The 22,014-nt window shown below is 45.5% G+C and overlaps 1 protein-coding gene across 12 annotated transcripts in view; it reads left to right on the top strand.

Annotated features, from left to right (window-relative positions):
- Pkig (cAMP-dependent protein kinase inhibitor gamma) overlaps positions 1–22,014 on the top strand; it is a 67,588-nt gene that overhangs the window by 19,490 nt on the left and 26,084 nt on the right. For 2 of the 12 annotated variants that reach the window (XM_087649979.1, XM_087649984.1), the window contains exon 1: positions 16,832–16,969. The exons of 8 other annotated variants lie outside the window; for them this stretch is intronic. The gene's annotated coding sequence lies outside the window, so the exon portion shown is untranslated. Of the gene's footprint in view, positions 1–16,831; positions 16,970–22,014 lie in introns of those variants that run through there. 2 more of the 12 variants (NM_001401797.1, NM_001401796.1) reach the window with 1 other exon arrangement.

A 22,014-nucleotide genomic window follows, 5' to 3' on the forward strand; every position in this document is an offset into this window, starting at 1 on the left:
TTTGGCATCTGGGTCCCAGGGGTCAAACTTGGTTTTCATTCTTTGTGGCAAGCACTTTTATCTGCTATACCATCTCACCAACCAGTTTAGTTTTGCTTTGAGATGTCATCTTACTCTGTAGCCCAGGAACTCACTATATAGTCCAAGTTGGCATGGAACTCTGTGATCTGCCTTCTTCCATGTCCTAAGTGCTGGGTTTATAGGTGTATTTTACTCTAACCAGCTGGTACCACATGTGTGTATTTACGTGTAAGTGTAGGCACAGTGACACAGTGTTTGGAGGTTGGAGGACTGCTGCTCCAGTTAGGACAAGTGTCTGTCTTCACCTTCTGCCCTGTTTGAGACTGGAGTCTCATGTTCATTGCCTCATAAACAAGGCTAGCTGGTCCAGGAGTTCCCTGATCTCACTGTAGGCACACTGGGAGTATAGATGCACATGACCAACCCAGCTTTGCAAACATAGGAAGTGGAAACAGGAAGATCATTGACTGAAGGCCAGGGCTGGCCACAGAGTGAGTTGGAGGCTACCTTGGGCTCTGGTGAGTCAGTCTGGGCTATAGGACAAGACTGCCACAACAGGCCAAGAAAAAAGTATATCTTTATTGTTGCTGTTTGTTGGTTTTGAGATAAGACCTCATTTTTTAAAACTTATTATTTATTTTTATTTTATGTGCATTGGTATTCTACATGCATGTCTGTCTATATGAGAGTGTCAGGTCTTAGAGTTACAGACAGTTGTAGGCTGCCTTGTGGGTGCTGGGATTTGAACTCAGGACCTCTGGAAGAGCAGGCAGTGCTCTTAACCACTGAGCCACCTCTCCAGCCCAAGGCCTCATTCTTTAGCCCAGGCTAGCTTCAGACCAATGGCAGTATGCCTGCTTCAACCTCACGTGTGTTGTAGTTACAGTCATGAATTATCAGACCTGGCTTTTTCCATTTGACTTCTATTTTCCCATGTCTTCACAACACCAGGAATTATTATTAAAAAGAAATCTTTGATAATGCACATTCAAAGCAGAACACCCACTCTAGTCAACATAAGGCTGAATTTTCAACCTCTAGAAATTTACATTTATAGTTCATCCATTATAATGTACCGAAATGATAACTCTTACCTTCTCTCTTTTTGACAGCCCCACAAAAAATAAAAGAAATACAGAGAAATAAACATCAGATAGAATGAGACTTGACAGGTTTGGGCTTCATGCTTCTAACCCCAACACTCAAACCTCCAGGTAGAAGGTTTAAAGTTCAGGGTCTGGAATACAGACTGATAATGGTCAGCTGATCAACTTGAAACCCGTCTCCAAATAAAATAAATAATGCATACTTTAAAGATTTATTTATGAAGTAAATATATTCTTCAGGGGTTGTAAGCCCTTTGATGTGGGTGCTGGGAACCGAACCCAAGTTCTTTGCAAGAATAACAAGTGTTATAAACCACTGAGCCATTTTTCTAGCCCTAAAATAATATTTTATATATTTTTAAAGTATTAGAACTATAACTCAGCAGCAGAGATCTTGTCTCATATGCATAAGGGCCAGGATTTAGTCTCAATACCACAGAAACAAACAACCTGAGAACAGACATAAGGGGAAATAATAAAAATTCCATCCACTTGGGTACTACAAAACCCCATGCTTTTTAAGTCAACTTTTCAATTTTTCTTTAAAAAATTCTTTTCGTCACCTCAGAATCTAAAATATACACAAAAAGGACAGGATCTCACTTTGTAGGACAGACTGGCATCAACCGTAGAGTAGTTCTCTCCTCCAACAGTGTGGGTCCCTCTTCCAGCTTCTGCCTCCCAAGTGATTAAAGGATTAAAGGCATGTGTCACCACTGCCAGCCTAATTTTAAAAAGTGTGTGTGTGTGTGTGTGTGTGTGTGTGTGTGTGTGTGTATCTGCATGTGTGTATGTGTACATGTGAATAGGTGCTGGTGGAATTCAGAAGCGAGCGGTTCCCTGGAGCTGGATTCTGGGAGTTGAACTCCAGTCCTCTGCAAGAACAGCAAGCAGCTCGGAGCACTGAGTTTTGTCTCCGGCCCCACGTGTAACTCTTAAAAGGGTTCTCTTGAGCTGGGGAGGTGGCTCAGTAGGTAAAAGTGCAAACTCTGGAATCCACATGGTAGAAAGAGAAAACTAACTCAAAAGTTGTCCTCTGGCTTCCACATATATACACATGTGTTATCTTTGGCTTCCACACATATATATGTCTGCACACACACACACATACACCCACACAGTAGGTGATATATTATTAAAACTTCAAAAGATAGGGGCTGGAGAGATGGCTCGGTGCCTAAGTTAACTGGAGCTGGTCAGTGGTAGTGTGCACCTTTAATCCTAGCACTCAGGAGGCAGGGGCAGGTGAATCTCTGAGTTTGAGGCTTGTCTGATTTACAGAATGAATTCTAGGACAGTCAGGGCTGCACAGAGAAATCTCAAAAAGTCTCAAAAGAAAGAAAGGAAGAAAGAAAGAAAGAAAGAAGGAAGGAAGGAAGGAAGGAAAGAAAGAAAGAAAGAAAGAAAGAAAGAAAGAAAGAAAGAAAGAAAGAAAGAAAAGAAAAGAAAAGAAAGAAAGAAAAGAAAAGGTACTGATTGCTCTTCCAGGGAACCCAGGTTTCCCACCCGTAACATGAGCCTAACAACTGTCTGAAACTCTAGTTCCAGGGGATCAGACACCCACTTCTGGCAGCCTCAAGAGTCAGACACACATGATGGCAAAACATCAATACATATAAAATAAAAAATAAATCTCAAAAAAATTTTCCTTTTAGACAGCTAATTTGATTTCTTTGGCTTAAAAGACAGGTAGAGAGCGAGAAAGAGAGAGAGAGAAAGAGAGAGAGAGAGAGAGAGAGAGAGAAAGAGAGAGAGAAAGAGAGAGTGAGTGTGTGTGTGTATGTGTGTGTGTGTGTGTATGTGTGTGTGTGTGTATGTGTGTGTGTGTGTGTGTGTGTGTCTACCGTTCCTGGTACCCAGGAAAGCCAGAAAGTGTCAGATTCCCAGGAATTGGGGCTCTGAACAGTTGTGAGCCACTATGAGGGTGCTAAGACCCGAACCTGGGTCCTCAACAAGAGCAGCAAGTCCTCTTAACTTGAGCCATCTCTCCAGCCCCAAATTCTTTTTTCCTGAAGTACCACTTACAGAGTATCTGAGTCTGAGTATGTTAGAACACACCTTTGATCCTAGCACTAGGGGGCAGAAGCAGAGGGATCACTGTGTTCATGGCCGGCCTAGATCGACCCCAACACCAGGATTTCAATCACTTGTACCCTGGCTTCTCCTCTTAAGGGTAATGCTGGGGTCTGAACTCAGGCCCCTTTGCTTGTGCAACAAGCACTTTGTGGACTGATTCTGCTTGTGAGCCCCAAGAAACCTATTCTTATTCTTGTTTGGAGATATTCTTAGAGTTCACCAGTCTACCAGGAGAGCAGGCTGGGTGTTTAACCATGGCAGCATTGTAGGCTTCTTGGGTTGTAGGCCTGCCTCAGTCCTGCCACAGGGCATGGATGTTGGGGAGGCTGAACACAGGGAGTTTGACCACACTTACCCCATGCTGCCTGTGTGGCAGGTACTGGGCTGTAGGGAAGCACCAAGGCACTGCTCCTGGGGTGGGGAAGCACAGTCTGAGATGTGGGAAAGCCAGGGCTGTCTCAGGGGTCCCTGGGCTTCCTACAAGGCCAGGGTTGTAGGGTAGGGCTCAGACTCTTGGACATCTAGGCTGCCACTGGGCAAAGAGCAGAGAACAGAGTTGGGGACTGCTGGCTGGGGACAGCATCTAGCCTGGGGCTGGGGGCAGGGGGAGCTCTGGCTTGTCCCATGGGGATGATTGTCCTTAGCTTGACAGAGACAGGCTTGGGTGGCAGTTGTGGCTGGGAGCTCAAAGAGGCCTTCTACAGGAGATTAGTCTGTGGCTTTGTAGGTGAAGGCCTTCACGGCTCCCCATGGTGGTTCCTGATGAAAAGGGACAGCCCAGGGTTCTAAACAGTTTATTACCATGGCATAAAATGGATGTGTAAAACTATACCCTACTTCACAGGGTGTGCCTGAGATTAAATAGCTTTTGCAGGGAAGAATGTCTGGGAAGGGAAGCTTATTGACCAAGCCCTCTGGTACCTCTAGGTACCTCATTAGAATGGAGAACTGTCTTGAGCCTGCGTGACCACAGGACATATTTCTTCTATGTGAGAAACATGGCATGTGTTTCAAGTCAGGAATCTGGCAGGGAGCTGGGAGTCACCTAAGCCTCAGGTGTGTGCCCACCGAGTCTCCAGTCTTGACCTGCTCTACCTTACCAAACTTCCTGGCATGGTTTTACATTCCACACACTATAGTCTCTGGACTGCTTATTGCTTTCTTTTCTGTTCTGTGTTCCTGTCAGTCATTTCCACCTGTTGTTTTGTAGCTAGTAAGTCCTGGAGCCAAAGAGGAAATTGAGGGAGGAGGTCACTCGATGAGGTACTCTAACATCTTGGCATATTGTTTGCTGTTGTCTGTTTGCTCTGCTGTTTCCCTCGGTCCATTGTTAACCCTGTAAGGGGCCACACTGCATAGATCTGATGTCTTTGGGATCTGGTATACCTGACCCTAGCACATACTTATAAATGAATGAATGGAGATTGGTAGTATTGTGGTGCCTTTTGTATACACTAGAAGTGGCTTTACACCCATTACAACAAGCAATGTCCATTGAAACTGTTGTAGTTTTCCTAAGAATCTGAGAGTTCCTGGATATGATCTCTGACAAACCTGAAGATAATTGTCAGATTCCATTGAACCCTTGAAAGAAAAATTGTTTGAAAACAAACATTTCCTCTAGATTCCCAAAGGGATACATACTATAGAATATATGGGTAGGGAATCTCTGCAAAGTAGGAACGTGTTTCACTGATATGGAGGAGTCTCATTAGTGTATTTTGCACACTCAAGCATAGTAGTTGTCTTAGTGTCGTAGGATTGAATAACTGACATGAATAACTAGCCATAAGGGATGAAGGCTTCAGCATTTCAGGAGCTCAGTCCATGCTCACTTGACCCTTTGCACTTGGGCAGAAGTAGGAGTATGTGGCAGAAGTTAGCTATTCTCAGCACACAGGAAACAGAGGGGAGTACAGGAAATGGCCAGGGCAAGATACAGCCTCAAAGTCATGCTCCCATTGACCTACTTCCAACTAGCCCCACCCCTACCTTTCACCAACTCCCAGTAAAGCTATCATGAGAATCCATCAAAGGATTAAACCATTATGAGGTCAGAGTCCTCAAGATCTAATTATCTCTGAAAATGCAAGTGAATGCACACAGACATACACATACACAATTCAAGAGAGTGTGCACAGTGAGTGAACTTCGATCATTACCCAGCCAAGTCTTAATCCAGTCAAATTAAAGAGCAGAATTGACCATCATGTGTTTATCCCTTGAACCCTCTTTTTAGATAATTAGTCAAGGGCGGGGATGAAACCAGGTGGTAGAGTACTTGCCTGACATGCGCAAAGATCTGGATTTGATTCCTAACACAGAAAAAGTGGGCTATGGCAGGCCATGCCTGCAATCCTAACGTTAGAAGTATGAGGCAATCTTCAGGTACCGTAGCAAATTTAAGGCCAGCGTGGACTATATGAGACCCTATCTTGAAACTAAACAAATACCTCAAAAAAATGTCTTATGATCCAGGTACCCCAGCCCTATGAGATCTATACTCCTGGTTTCATGCCTCGCAGAAGCCAAAAGTTTCCCCAGGTTTCTATAGATTTCCTGGATCTGTGGCATATGCTTCTTTAGGGCACCTCAGTCCCTTCTCTTCTGTTTCTTTTTCCCACCCTTTCTTCTTCCCCATCCCCTTCTTTCTCTAATTTTCTTGTCAGTTTTGGGGGTGAAGCTGCAGGGTAAGGAAGCACTCCAAATGAACCCCAACCCCTTCTCTGATTCTTAGTTTGTCAGCTCTGAGTTGAAACTATCCCCTAATTTTCATCAAGAACAGAGAAGCACTCATTATAAGCATTGAAAGGATTGTTGGCTGGTAATTTTTGAGGACCCTAACTTTCTGCCCTCCTTAAGGCTCCTTGTTCACGTTCTTGTTTATAACCCACAGATTGACTCTGGAACCCTAGGTTTTCCTCCTGGGTCCAACTTTGAAACCTGCAGCTTTTATTTCTGTCACATTTTGCAGAGCTGAATTCAATTGTGCTTAGCCATGAGATCCAGGTATTTGACAGAAGCCTGTTTAGCAGGCAGATATGATTATAAAGAGCTTCTTGTATTTATGTTGTAATACCATCCTGGACTTTATGAGACCGCCCTAATAAATCTCCTGGGTGGTTGTGTTTTTAAGGTAATGCTCTTTGTTACTTTGAGTGTCAGCCCTCACAGTGGATAGGAGCTGTAAATACTTCCAAGACCACCTTGTTTTTACCTAGAACAAAAGAATTTTTTAACGTGTGTGTTCGTGTGTGTGTGTGTGTGTGTGTGTGTGTGTGTGTGTAACAGAGAACAGCAGCCTGAGGGAGTAGATTCTCTCCTCCCACCAAGGGAGTCTAGGGAATTGAGTTTCAGTATTTAGCCTGGTGGAGGCCCTCACCACTCACTGACCAGTTGGTCTCTTGAGTTCAGAAGGAACTGTGTGGTGTGGGTTTGTGGGTTTTCTTTGTTTTTATCATCATCATCATCATCATCATCATCTTCTTCTTCTTCTTCTTCTTCTTCTTCTTCTTCTTCATCTCCTCCTCCCCCTCCCCCCTCCCCCTCCCCCTCCCCCTCCTCCCCCTCCCCCTCCCCCTCCCCCTCCCCCTCCTCCCCCTCCCCCTCCCCCTCCCCCTCCTCCTCCTCCTCCTCCTTTTCCTCCGCCGCCGCTGCTGTTTAGCCCTGGCTGGAACTCACTATATAGACCAACGTAGCATCAAACCCAGAGATCTGCTTGCTTTTGCCTCCCAAGTGCTGTGATTAAAGATATGTGCCACCACCACTTGGCTAGGAACTGGGTTATGTTTTGAGATCTACTAAGCCAGTTCCCATTACTGTGCCCAAATGGTTTCTCCTCTGCTAAATTTCCTTTAGTTTTAGTCTCTCCATCCTTTCTTTGTTTCTTTTTGCTAGCTAGAGATTGAACCCAGAGCCTTGTTGATGCTGAGCAACTGCTCTGTCCCCAAGTTTCACCTTCACCACCCTCTTGTCCTAAAGAGTAATATCTTATTTTTTTCGTGACTATATCCTTAATATGCACTTTATAAAAATTAAGGTCTTGTGGAAATACATAATTTAATGAATGCTTCATGTAACTAGGTATCCAGAGAGAGCCTCATTTAGCAATTCTTCATATTGTATGTGGATATGTATGTATGTATGTGTGTGTGTGTGTGTGTGTGTGTGTGTGTGTGTGTGTGTATGCGGGATGATGTCACAGATGAGGCAGGTACAAGTTAGAATGAGGCCTGTCATTGGACGAGAAAGAAGGATGGGCAAGAGAAAAGTTTGAAGGAAGGGGAGGAGACGGGAATGGAAGGGGCAGAGACAGAGAGTAGCAGCAGAGACAACATGGAGGCTGACGTTAAGATTCCACGTTGTACCTTTACAGGTTGTTATGAAATTCTTTTTTTTTTTTTCTTTTTTTCGGAGCTGGGGACCAAACCCAGGGCCTTGCCCTTGCTAGGCAAGCGCTCTACCACTGAGCTAAATCCCCAACCCCTGTTATGAAATTCTTAAGGGATGGATATGTACAGGGCTTTGTATGTTTAGGTGGGCAATTATATCTTTCAATCAGATCAAAGATTATTGTATTGTATGGTCCTTCATGTAGCGATTTAAGTGTAAGAAAGTGTGCGGCGGCTAGAAACACTGGGCCATCGTGGAATTGGGATGTGTGCTTGTGGCAAGATATCTAGCAGATATCTTGGGGCACCGCAGTGTAGACCTAGTGGGGATAAAAGATTACTTTTTATTTTTTTATTTTTACAACTATATATCTATCTCTATCTCTATCTATCTATCTATCTATCTATCTATCTATCTATCTATCTATCTATCCATCCATCCATCCTTTTACAGAGGTGAAGAGCTCTGGGGACTGTAACAAATCGTAAACTATGAACTAAAACTGGGAACTTCAAATTGTCTCAGTTAATCTTGACTCTCTGAGATGAGGCCCCTATTACCAGTCAGTAGACTTGAGGTTTATGGATAGCTGGTGACCTGTGTAAACATGTCACCGATGCTTACCTTGAAAACACTGTGTACCTACTATGCTATATAAACACTGATAGATGCATCTACTTCGGGTTCTTGTCTGGTTATTTTTGTGTGATAAATTTCCACATTGGCAGTCAGTTGGCCAAGAAGTACACATTGAAAGCTGGGGCTGCAAATGGTAGAGCATTTACCTAGCATGCCTGAGGACCTGGGTCCTGTCCTCTGCGTTATAGTAAGTATAAGCTGGTCATGGGGCCACATACCTTAATCTCAGCATCCTGGAGGAGGCTGAGGCAGGAGGAATGCCACAGATGAGGCTGCACTGTTCTGCACAATCATCTACAGGTTAGCCAGAGCTGTGAAGTAAAATTCTACTTCAAAAAGTAACAAAACTTCAAGGTTTGCTTGAACCTTTTCATTTGTCTTCTAGTGAGTATCATTAGCAAGAGGAAAGGTTTAGGAAACAGGTCAGTCCTTTCGAAGACAAGCTGTGTCCCCTCTCCATACACTGCTTGTCCAGCATCATCCTCATACTTGATGTCTTCCTCACTCATCAGCAGTTTGCTTTTGTGGATGCCTTGTGTGACAGCACTGCCAGCCTCTAACATAAATAGCCACCCTGCATATGGACCTAACAACAACTCTCACCTCAGAGTTAGGCAACGCCTAGTTCTAAAATCCAGGCAGCTTTTAGAGGTAGCTAGCTTTCCCAGATGGACTCATCAGCCATGCTGTTCGTGAGTTAAAGCTGCAGAAGGCTCTGCCTGCCTTTTGTTGCAGCCCACCTTTCACCTGTATGGCATGCAGCAGTGAGCTCCAGGGGCCTTGGCAGTCCTGCACTGACTGTTTGTTTGGTACATATATGTGGTTACGTATTTGTAGATCACTTCTGAAAACCTTTATCCTCCTACACAAACTCTGTCATAAGAAATGTTCTTTGTGTAGGTCTTGAGCTGAGCACGACAGCATTATAGCAACTCAGAACATGCTGATCATCGTCATTCAGATACTGTTGGGATCTTTGGATACTATTAAAGAATGGGTATGGATTGGGATTTATGATCTAAGCCTTAAAGGAGGTATTATGTATTTCAAACTCACAAATAAGTGAATTAAAAGTCACATGCTCTTGAAATGTGATTTCTTTTTATAATCCTTAGAAGCTCAGCAACTCGAGTTAGACATCCTGAGGGCAACATGTGTTGGGGGACCCGGGGGTGGCGTGGGGAGGGAATGTGTTTGTTGAAATTGTCCAGGAGCAAAGCTTGGCTCACTTGAAACGCAGAGATTTGTCATCCAAATATGTGCAGATTGCTGACGCTATAAATAGTCTGAACTCAAGTAAACAGCCTCTTCCCCTAGCTGCTGTTTGGCTATTATTCACATGCCAGAGCAGGCTGGGAGCAGAATCTGCACCTCAGTGCTCTGCACCCAAATCCTGCCCCTGTCTGCTGGTGGAGACACCAGCTTCTGCGAGGTTTAAGTGACTGGATCAGGTGTTTGCCCATTTACCGGAACATATAGGGCTTCGCTCTGGCCCCTCCTGTTGTGGGGCTTTGTCACCTTACCGCTGCGCTAGACCAGCCCTAGCCAAGATTATTGGCAGGAATTAAAAGCCTTGGGCCACATGGCTAGACTAAAGCAGATTGAGGAGGCACAGGCAGCATCTTTCAGAGCAGAGACATGCATGGCTGTTTCTCTTGGAACCAACAAGAGTGGTACCAGCTATCAGAACTCTGAGCAGTCTGTACCAACAGCTGGTATATGTGCCAGGTTCTGGCTGCTGGCATTTCCAGAGCCCCTTCAAGACTCATACAGAATGCTGACAGAGCAGCCGAGGACACTCCATGGTTGATTACTCTGTTTCCTTTGTGGTGGGGTCTCCTCTCCATTGTCTCTGCCTGCTCTCGTCTCCCTTCAACTGTATTCATTCACAGTGGCTGTGAGTCAAATGCCTATGCAGGGTTGCAGCAGATGAAAGGTCTGCTAGAAAGAACACGAGAGACGGGGTCGGGAAATCTGAATTCCTGAGCAAATTATTTACTTTTTTATTCTTCATTTTTCAAATGAGGGTAGTCCTGACTTCCTGACTTCCCTGTTTCCATGGATTTGATGAGAAAATTTCTGTAAAATTACTTCCTGGGTTCTACCAAAGTAGCAGAATGTGAAGGGAAGGTGTGATGATATCAGACTGGGTCCTTGGGGGATTGCTGTGACAATTAGAACTAAGAATGCAGTGGCAAAGTGGCAGGAACAGCAGTGGTTACATTACATCCTTAGGTGACCGAGGATTTTAACCATGAAGTTACATGGGCTGCATAGATGTTGGCCTTAACAAAAGGCCCTGCTGAAAGCTGATTCTAGTAACTGATAGTACAAGATAAACATTTAAAGTACAGGTAAGATACCACTGAATGAATGGGCAAGTGCTGTTGTTGTTGTTGTTGTTGTTGTTGTTGTTGTTGTTGTTGTTGAGATTGGGTCTCATTGTGTTTATGAGATTGACTTGCCTAGAACTTGTGTAGACCAAACTGGCTTTGAGCTCACAAAGATCCCCCTGCCTGTCTCCAAGTGCTCAGATTAAACCTTTGTGCTACCGTGCCTGGCCAAGCCCAGTTTAAGAAACAAAATAAACTGAGTCCAGAAAGGCCTCATTCTCCTGTGCCCCTGTCACTCTGAGGTAACCATTTATGTTACTATCACCTGCCTTCTAATTTTATTTTGTACAGTTATACAGTCGCGTATAGTGTAGGCTGGGCCCAAACTCACTGTGTAGCTGAAGTCTGACTTAAATTTCTGATCCTCCCTCCTCTACCGTAATGCTTGGGTTGCAACTATGTTCCACCATGGCCTGTTTGTTTATTTATGATGCCTGGATCAAAGCCAGGGCTTCACAGCAGCTAGACAAGCCCTCTACCATTGAACTACCTTATCCCAAATAACCCCCACAAACAACAAAACCCAGTTTTTTATGTTTAGTTTCATGCATGCAATAATTAACAGCCCTTATTATTATCAAAGATCTCCACTTAGCTTCCATATTCACTTTTCTAGTCAGAGCTAAACAAGACCATATATGTCTGTATTACTCTTTAACAAAGAAGTTTCACTATATAACTCAGCTTGTCCTTGAACTCAGCAAGCATCTGCCTCACCTTCCCAAGTGTGGGGATTTCAGACCTGGGCAAGATTCAGCGGCTGTCACTGGTGCTCTCTCCTTTCTTCTTAGCTTGAAGGTTGTCTTCCTCCACCTCTTGAAACCGCTCAGAATTTTTAAGGATTCTTTCCTATCTTCTTTTTTGCCTTTTCTTTTCTGGGATTCCTAATTAGTGACACATTGGACTTCCAGGATTGCTCTAGAATCAACATCCCTTTTGCCTTGTGTCTCCCTCTCCATTGTCCTTTCCTGTGTGTGTGGGTTGTGTGTGGGGTATCAGTGTGTGTGTGTGTTGGGGGTGTTTCCAGCCAGAGCTGTTTGAGGCTCTTGGAATGGATATATCAGAGATGTTTTGGCCTTTCCACTGTGGTAGGAGAACACAGCAGGAGGAATGAGCTAAGAGCATGGAGCTAATGTGTCTCCAAACAAGGCCTCCTCAAGAAAGTGACATTTAATGTGGGATCTGATTAATCAGAACCAGAGGGCGGGGCAATCAGAGTGGCACTGGTAAGACTCAAGGTCGTCAAACCGCCTCCTGTTAAACTTGTAGGTTGTACAGCTTCAGGAGAACCTTCTGCCTTCTGGGAGGACACTCCCATACGGCTAGTAAACTGCCTGCTTTCCAACTGTGAGGAGCGAGGCTCACATCCCCAGAAGTCATGTAAAAAGCCAGGGGTGGTGGCTTGTGTCCTACTAGCCACAGTGAGAAGATTGATCCCTGGGAACTCAAGGGCTAGCATGGCTTATGGCTGAGTTCAAGTAAAAATACTGAAGGTGTCTTTGTGACTCTTGTAGGGTTGACTGTATGGCTTCTCATATGATTCACGTTTCCGATTTCAAACCTGATTTTGAGATCTGTACACTAGGAGGCTCTCTGGTTATGTCTGCATGCTAGGCAGACAGATAGTTTTCTTGTCTTTCCCCCTGTTCTTCTGTAGATTACCATTTTCACATAAGCAGTTGTTATTACTGGACAGCTAATGGCAAGAAGCTCTCCTTGCAGTTGTAAATCTCAGCATGTTTCTCTGTTATCTAGAAAAAGCATAGCCTTGTAGCTTTGTGGCACAATGAAGAAGTAAATGTCACATCTGCAGCCTGCCTTTGACAGGGCACAGGCTGTACAAGGGGCACGTTTTTCTTTTTTTAAAAGTAAGCATGCACAACTGGGTATAGTCGAGCATGCCATTAATCTCAGCACTGTCAGCTGATCTCTGTGAATTTAAGGCCAGCCTGGTCTCCACAGTGAATTCCAGAACAGCCAGAGCTAGAAAAAACAAACAAAACAGCATGCAGTTTGCATCAGCTCTGTGCATCAAGAAAGTGAATAGGGATAGCCAGAATCTGTTCATGCATACATTCCTGTTTAGAGATAGCTGTGGCCAGCTGTGGTGGCACATGCCTACAATGGCAACATTTGGGAGCCCGAGGCAGGAGGATTGCCACAAGTTCCAGGCCAGTCTGGGCTACAGAGTGAGAACCAGTCTAAAAACATTAGGAGAAACAGCAACACCACTCCCAACACACACACACACACACACACACACACACACACACACACACACACACAAGAAATACCAGTGTATTGCTAACTGAACAGATGGCCCAGTTGGCCTGTGTAAATGGAGGGAACAGCCCTTCTGCCTCCTTCACAGGAGTTCTGTGGGGATTGGTGAGCTGATGTAGACAGACACATAGACTGTCACCTGCATATAATAAACATCCAACAAATGTTTGTGTTTATGGATTTTCTTATGCTACTTGGTGTCTCATGATCCATACAAAATATCACTTAGAAACAGATCTTCCCCTTAAGACTTTAGCAAAGGAGTAATGCTCACCTGGAAATGAAGGCCACTCACAGGAGAAAAGGCTAAGGTAGCACTGAGGGTGTTGAAAGGGCAGACCAAGCCCTTGCAGGCCAGTGTAAAGGGCAGCTTTCTCATGCAGGACTCTGTTAGCCCCTGAGTTCTGCACTTGCTTTCCTCCCCAACATGGGGTTGATACTGCTGAATGAGGAGAGGCCTTTCACAGGCAGTAGCATGAGGGGTGAGAGCATCAGGGCTGTCTGGCCCTGCCTGGCCCTAGAGATCCCTGAGACAGAGCACAGCCTTTGCCGCTTCCTTCCTGGGCTTTTGAGAAGCTCATCCCTCCCCCACTGCCATGCCCGTCCTACATGAGAACCCCTGTCTGACCATCTGATCTACATTCGGATTACACGAAATGACTTGTGTATGGGGCTTGGCTGTGTGTGCTCCTGGTTTACATGTGTCTCTCCTGTTGTCAGCTGTGAGACAGCATGAGTGTGCCATGCCTGTAGGTTGGTGGTGTTAGCATTCTGTCTTCATGCACTCTACCACAGAACTACAAGGCAAGAGTCAGGGCAACGTGCTGAAGCAACTGATGCTTTGTAAATGAGCTATTATTTTTGTTCCAAGCTAGAGGGTGGTGACAGTAAAGTGAACTTTCTTATGAATGCAACCTTATTTCCTGATGCCCCTTGTGCTTGTGGGATAAAGACACAGCTAAGCAGTGGGCCAGTCTCCAGCCCCTCCAGGCAGGGTTGCCCGAGAGCAGCTCTCAGAGGGCCTTTGTGCAGGACTCAGCCTGACATTCTGGAGAAGTTCGGTGCCATTCTTCCGATTCTTCTTACTCAGCTTGGTCACCCTGTCACTCCACTGTCTTTACTGAATCATCACGAGGGCAGAGAACCATGAAAGAAAGTCCGACTTAGAAAATCATGTCTTTCCTATTAAGACATTGGGCTTTGTTGTAGTTGGTTGGTTGGTTTTTGTTGTTTTGACAAATATTTTTGTACTTATAGTATGTGTCAGTCACTTAATCCTCACAAGAACCTAGAAGGGCTTGGGGAGATGCCTCAGTAAGTACAATGACCGTCACGCTGGCATGAGGACCCTGGCACCCACGTAGAAGTGAGGTATGACTGCATCTGTCACCCCAATGTGGGGTGGAGACAGGAGCCCTGGAGTTCTTTGGCGATCCAGCCTAGCCAAATCAGTGAGCTCCAGGTTCAGTGAGAGACTCTATCTCAAAAAATGATGTGGAAGGGCCGAAGAGAATGCTCAGTGGTTAGAGCTCTTGCTGCTGTTACAGAAAACCTGGTTTAGGTTCTCAGCACCCTCACTGTGGCTCACAGCCAGCCATAACTCCAATTTCAGGGGATCCAATGTCCTCATCTGACCTATCCATGTAGGCACCAGATATACACATAGAACACATATATGCATATAGGCAAAGCACTTATATACATGAAATAAAATAAATAAATCTAAAAAGAAATAAAGTAGAAAGTGATTGAGGAAGTCATCCAGCATATATCCCTGGTCTCCATATATATGTGTACACATGTATACACATACCTACACAAACATGAATTCATATACAGCACACACAAAGACTTTATTGGGGGAAGTTGTGATCGAACCCTTCATTGGGCAGCCAAGGCACAGACAGATTGCCCTAGGTAATCCACAGTAGGAGGAAGGCAGGGCTTGCAGGACCTCACACCTCTCCTGTGCTCTCAAGCTGGTGGATTTTATTCCACCACAGTTCACCAACTTGTCTAAAGCCTTCTGGTTGGCAAATCGCAACACCCCCCCCCCACACACACACACACAAGAAGAGACTGTTTGCTTGAGTCCTGATAAACATCAGTTTTCTGAGAACTTATTAAAATTCCTATTAAGTTACAAAGGCACAGCTTCCCCCATCTACCATAAAGAGCTGTGACCGACAGTGTTCCACCTAACTTTCCATCTCCGTGAAAGTAGCATATACACAGGTCTGCTATGCCCCTTTGGGGAGAGGCAGTTAAAAACTACCTGGTATTTTGGTCACAAAGCCTGTAAGCCCACCCTCTGACCTGGTAAGTGCTTCTCTTATCAGCTGGGTGGGATGTGTTTTAAAAATAGCATTGGTACATGTGTGATGTTCACTGACTTAGGAGTTAAGAGCCTCAGTTTCTAGTTCTGGCCCTTTTGTTTTCAAGCTGTGTAACTTTAAGCCAATCACATAATGTCTGTTTCATTTTCTTTTTGAGGAAAGAGAGTAATAATAATAATTCTTCTAGGGGTGTTGTGAGAATCAAAATAGATGATATCCCACAATGAGAACTAGTGTCTGTGAGCTAGCATACTTGGTCTGTACTGACTGCTATCTCTGTCCCCTTGTAAGTGTCAGTTTTCCATGATCCTAAATTAAAGCCTGGGGTTGGGGATTTAGCTCAGTGGTAGAGCCCTTGCCTAGGAAGCGCAAGGCCCTGGGTTCGGTCCCCAGCTCCGAAAAAAAGAACCAAAAAAAAAAAAAAAAAATTAAAGCCACTAGCATCTCATTTTAAGTTAGGAAAACTGAGAGATGGAGACTGGGGTCTGAGGAGTTGGGGTGTGCCATGTAGGACCCAGGTTCTGCCTCTGACTCTTCACGGTGCTTACAGACCCTGCCTAGGTCTCCTTGATGCTCACAGGCAAGAGCAAGAGGTTAGCCATTCTCCTTGGTGGACACACTGCACATGCAACATTCTTCTTATGTAGCCTAACCATGCTGGGTTTGTCCCTAAGGACAGTTAAATTCTCTTACTTGTTTATCTTATCTAGTAGTTTTGTTGTCGTGTTTCATGCCCTCTGGGACTCCTTCGCTGAATTCTTTTGGGCTTTCTCACAGAGAAATGTTTTAGTTCCACTATAAAGGGGTCCCTGGGAGCCCAGAAGGCCAGGCATCTTGGGCCAGGGTTTCATCCTGCTCAGGCATGTGGTTGTTAGCCTGGAGTAAAAAAACTCCAAGATGTATTTGATAATAAGTTCTGCACACACTAGCTTCCAGTGGAGTTTCAGACAGGGAAGACATCCATGTTATCATTTTACTGATGAAATCAAAGACCAGTGACTTGAATGAGGCAGGGCTGAGCCCCGAAGCCAGTTCTCCAGGCAACAGACCAGTGCTGTGACCAGCCTTTTCTGTGTGTATTCATAGGAGCATTAGGACACATACACACCGTGCCCAGCACACTCCTAGGAGGCTAGAGAAATGAAACACCTGGGAGGACTGGGCAGAGGGGCAGAGGTGGGGACACAGAGAGGGCTTCTGCCTGATTAGCACATTCCACCCCAAAGAAGTGAATGGGAGCACAGCAGCATGCAGGCTGCCAGTCTTCCCAGTGACTAAGAAGCAGAGAGATTTACGCTGGGAGTCCTGGCCACTGACCGGCCACATAGGAAGCTTTTTGTCACTGAGGCCGCAGCATTGAAAATTGAAGGAAGGATGTTTGGCGAATGTGACGGGCCTGGGATGCAGTTACAGCCCTCTGGCTCATTGTCCAAAGGAAATGGATCTCTCCTGTGCACAGAGAGGTGGAAACTGAGCAAGTGGGTTGAGTGGTTGACATCATCAGGCCGAGAATTGGATTACAACAAATGGGGACTTACTTGGCCAGAGACTGGGAAACACCCACTAAAACCTCGAAGTGCTTTTCATTTAGGAGAAACAGGGAGAGAGAAAGGGCAGGAGCGAGCTGTCTGCCCCACCTGCCCTGCCCTTCTGAGCTCTGGCTTCTTGTTCTACCTACCTATCCTTCTGACCTGGGACCTCTGTGCTTGGAGACCTGGCTCCTGTGAGTACAACCGGGCTGCCTTACCTTCCATCACCCCGGCCTGCTGCCCACAAAGGGTCTTTTTCTGTATTACGGTGCATGGACGACTGCTTCTGACATTGCAGCCTTCCCTGCAGCTGTCCAAGGCCGCAGAGTGCGAGCCTCATTCTCACAGGCAGGCTCCATCCCCACTGGAGACTTTCTCCTCATAGCTGCAACAGTCTCTACAGCCTTCAGAGCACCCTCTTGCCCACATACAGGCTAAAAGGCCAAGTCTAATCTTAGAAATTGCTGTCTGTAAAATTTTATTAGTTTTCTGATTACAAATACTTTTTAAAATTCCAATGAAAAAAGTTTTGCAAATTCTAGAAAGACTTGTCTCACATATATAAAATTGGTATATTAAAACTCCTAATCTCCCTGCCTCTGCCTCTCGAGTGCTGGTAAGATGTTAAATGCCAGTTTGCTTAGGTTGTGAAGCTATCTCCCATATACTGTAGCAGTTGTGTGGGGAACTCTAGGTGGGCTGTGAAGGAGTGATCTTTAGCTTTGGCTCTGTGGCTTTTTCCTTGCTTCCTTTTAAAGCTTTGTTTGTCTAGAAAGTAAAGAGGCATGTAAGGCGTTAGGTTTTCTTTCTCTTGGAGCCTGTTTTTAGGACTTCCAACAGGTTAGCCACTCTGCATGCAGGGGTGGTCGGGGCTTGTTCGCCCTAGGTCCCTTGCTGGGTCTCAGCTGAGGCCCTCACATTTGGTTTAGAGTGGTTTATGGCAGGCTGCGGCCCATCTCCCCAAGTAGCAGGTTGAATCCTTAATGTATTTTAAATTGTGTATGTATTATATTGTTTATGTGTATAAATGTTTTGCCTGCATGTATATGCTAGAGATCTACCTGTATCTTTCATGCCTGGTACCTTCAGAGGCAGAACTGGGCACAGGATCCCCTGAAACATGAGCTGCAAATAGGTTTAAGCCAAGCAGGTTAAATATATTTGAGAAGTTATAGCTAAGAGGGAAATATTCCAGCCCTGGAAGGCAAAAGGCAGGGATCAAATAGGTGTGGCCCAGGTATGACACTTGCCACTATATATATGGCTTCACTGATTTCTTTCTCCAGCACCACCAAAAAGTAAAGCCACTGTACTATACATAAAGAGCCACCCAAGGAAAGCATTTCATACACTTGGACCTGAGTTTTCTTGCTGTACCTAAATGAGGGAACAAAACCAGATGAACCTATGTGTACTTCTTTTCTTTGAGGCTGACCATTATAGTGTTTGGAGCAAAGTACCCTAGGTTTTTAGTATTCCAAAATGGCTAAAACTAGCCACGTGGGAAAATCAAGAGGACAGTGGGCAAGAGGCATGGCTCAGTGGATAAAGTGCTTGCTTGTATAAGGAGAAGGGCCTCAATTCAGGTGCCTAGCGTTGATGAAATGTTGGTGAGTGCATTCATAGTGCCAGAGTTGGGGGCATGGAGACAGACTCACCCCAAGAGCTCACCAACTAGCAGCTTAACCAACCCACTTAACTCCAGGTTTAATGAAAGGCCCTGCATTAAAGAAGGTAGAGTGTAACAGAGGCAGGTCCTTGAGGCTGGCTTCTGGCTTACATACTCATGGACATAGAGATACAGGCAGGCACAAGTGAATTTCCCTCCTACACATGAACATACATACAATACACACACACACACACACACACACACACACACACACCCACCCCAGGCAGTATTAAGTTACTTGTGAATTTTTATGGTTTTCTACAGATTTGATGTGCCTGAAAGAGGAAAATAGTTGGTGTCTACAAACATTTAGGAGGGGCTTAGACAAAATGACTGTTAGTTAACACCCTTTCAGTGCTCAACCCTTTACCATAGCAGATGGTTACTATGACTCCCCTGCCTATCTTCACAGGAGGTAAATCTTTCCATATTCTTCTGAACTCCTTTCTTAAGTCAATCGAGCTCCATGTACATAATTATTGGGTAACTTCAATTCCTGTGTCTCCATTGGCCTGTCCCTGTGATCTACAATCTGTAGAAAGCTAGGCACATAGACGAAAGAGACAATTCTGCTTTCATTTAAATTAATTCTTACTAGTGCAACTGTGTACTCATGCCTGTATGACTCTGAGCCCCAGGGGGCATTGATGGGATCCCCTGGGACCATGGTTAAAGATGTTTGTATGAGCTACCTGATGTGGGCACTGGGAATCAAATCTGGACCTCTGGAAGAGGGGTCAGTGCTCTTAACTGCTGAGCCATCTCTCAGCCTCAACAATTCCACTTGAACTTAAAAGCTACCATTCTAGTTTTTAGTTTGTCAAGAAAGATGAGCGAAAGAAGGAGAAAAATCATTGCTGTCCTTGCCTATGTGCCCTTTCTTTTAACCTAGGGTCCTGGCCACCACTGCTGTAGAGAAAGGATGTCCACAGCCAGGATGGAAACAATAGCAAAAGTCAGCTGTTGTTCCAGGTCTCCTTAATTCTTTGTCTTTAAGGCCATCAGGGACCCTAATCCTCAGGAGGATGTATTGTTTGGAAACTCTTTGAAATAAGGTCAGGGTTAGAGGGAGAGTTCTCAGAGTCTGTTGGCCTATCTTAAAGCGGCAGACTTTCCCAGTGGCTGTGCCATCTATAGTGACCTTGTAGCTACCCGTAGCAAGGACAGTGGGAAACTTGGACTTTCTTCTGTGCCTCACCCCAAGCCTGGTCCCAAGCACTGGGGACTCTGGGTAGAGGCCATCCCCCTTTCTAAGGTGGTAGTGAACCATGCTTCTCTGAAAGGATGGGGCTTGGGCTGCTGGGTCCCTGCATGGAAACTGGAGTGGAAAGAGTTGGCATGTCTTTTTCATGTGCAAGGTGAGGGTGGCTTGCGTTTCTTGTTTGTGCATCCATAGTGTGGTTACAAGGCTTTTTTGACCCCTTTTGTGCCATCCTGGGGGTGAGTTTTTTCTTGGGAATAGAGGTAGGCTGTGGAAGGGACTTCTGTGCTGAACTCCTGTGTGGGTTTCCTATCTTCCTCAAATGTGTGTTGTACAAAGCTGGACATCTCAGCTCTGCTGATCCCTTTTATTGTGAGAGATTTCCCCCTCTTACACAGAAAGAGGCACAAAGATGGCGGGTTGCCCTAGTTCTCCCATGTGGCAAGTGATGGGAAATAGGCCATCGCTGTCACCCTTTAGCTTGGCCCACTGTTCTTCTGTCCACGTCACCCCTTGGGGCTCAGTGTCCCTCTCTACTTGAGGAGGGGTATTGTATAAAAGTCAGAAGGCAGTGATGTTTTGGTCTAAATCTATGACTTCGGCTATATGCTTCATTTTCTTACCACTCCCCACCCAGTCTACCCTCTGGTCTGCTGCCTGGCTCCTGGCCCTTGACCACTGTGGGCCTCTGTGATCCCTGATAGTCTGCCTATGCTTTCAGTCCAGAGTTCGGTGAGAAGATGAGAAAGACACCACTTCTCTCCCTCTTAACTCAGATGCCCTAGGCAGCTCTTCATTCCTCCTTCAGAGCCTGTCTGCTTCTGGGATCACACTCAGGTCAGTCCACAGGGCAGGCTGTGGGGTGGATGAAATACAGTAAATTACCACCTGTACATTACTACCAGACTCCAGAGGCACTGGGCATAGCAAGGCACACCTGTAGTCCTAGCACTCGAGAAGCTAAAGCAAGAGGATGGGCGTGAATTTCAGGCTATCCTGAACCTCAAGCCTATATAGAGTGAGTGCTAGGCCAACCTGGACTGTGAGACACTGTCCCCCAAACAAGCAGACAAACAACAAAATAAAAACAAAACACAAGGCCAACAGGGTGACTCAGTGGGTAAAAGAGCTTGCTGCACAAGCCTGACCATCTGAGTTCAATTCTCAGAATGAATATGGAAGGCTGACCTCCACATACACGACGCCATGGCAGAGGTGGGCTTGCATGCACTTGCACACACCGCCATCACCACCACCAAGATGATGACAAAACAACACAATAAACCCAAGCTTCATGTCTACACTGCTGCTTTACCACACCAGGGAGAGTGTTGGTGTGTGCACAGACTCTGTGTCTGCACAGGAATGCTTCTTGCTCTACAAACCAGGCTTCAGGGCTGCTTTCTGTCACTTAGACACCAAATGTTCTACTTCAAGTTAGCCATCAGCATGGAGACCAAAAAAAGCGGTGCTACTCTCCTGGGGGAGCAGAAGACCCTGGCCTGGCAGCTGCAGGAAGAGACTGTTGCCCGCTGCAGTCTTTAGAAGCGAGCACACTCAGTCTACTTAGCTGAATAACAGGCACCAGAAGTGGTTCCTACACAGACAGAGGCGGGAACTCTTGGGAACAGTTATTACTCATGGCCCACAGCTGTGCTCACCACCTCCCGGAAATGCTTCAGCACTGGCCTGGCTTCCTCTAAAAGGCATGGTTTGTCTGAGAGCTGCACTCAGCTGTGAAGTACAGATTAGAACTTACCACTCTATGAAGCCAGCATTCCCAATGTAAGAGAAGCTTTGTTTATGCTCGAAGAAACCACTGCTTCCATTTCGCTCTTTAGGACAGGATGAGGACCTTCAGAGCCCCCCAGAAAGAAGTATCTGGTGGTCAATGCACACTTACGTCCCAGGGCTCTAGGTCAGCTCTATGTACTTCATAGATGGCCTCTGTCATCCAGTAAATGTGTGCCGAGGGCTCTCCTACTGCATGGAGTTGGAATCCACTGGCCAAGACTGAAGGCTTAGACTCAAATGTAGATGAAATGAACTTACTCTTATTGCCAGCAGAAGGATGGCAGTCTTAGAGCCAAACGGTGCTAAAGGAAGGGTTCCTGACAGTGGGCATCGCAGTTATCCCATGCTCTATGGAATCCACAGCTGGGCAAGAAAATTGCTTTATGGCCCTTAGTTGTTCTCAGCTCCTTTAGACAGCTATAAGAGACATTTTATCATTTTATCTGATCCCACAGCAATGGTGGGTTTACAGAAGCCAGTGCAAGCAGTTAATTAGCTCACATCAGTAACCCCATTTTTCAGGGCCCTAGAATCTCTCATGTATTTCAGGACAAAGGTCAATGGCTATTTAA

Source organism: Rattus norvegicus, chromosome 3, assembly GCF_021556685.1.
Source record: "Rattus norvegicus strain SHRSP/BbbUtx chromosome 3, alternate assembly SHRSP_T2T, whole genome shotgun sequence".
Taxonomy (NCBI): domain Eukaryota; kingdom Metazoa; phylum Chordata; class Mammalia; order Rodentia; family Muridae; genus Rattus; species Rattus norvegicus.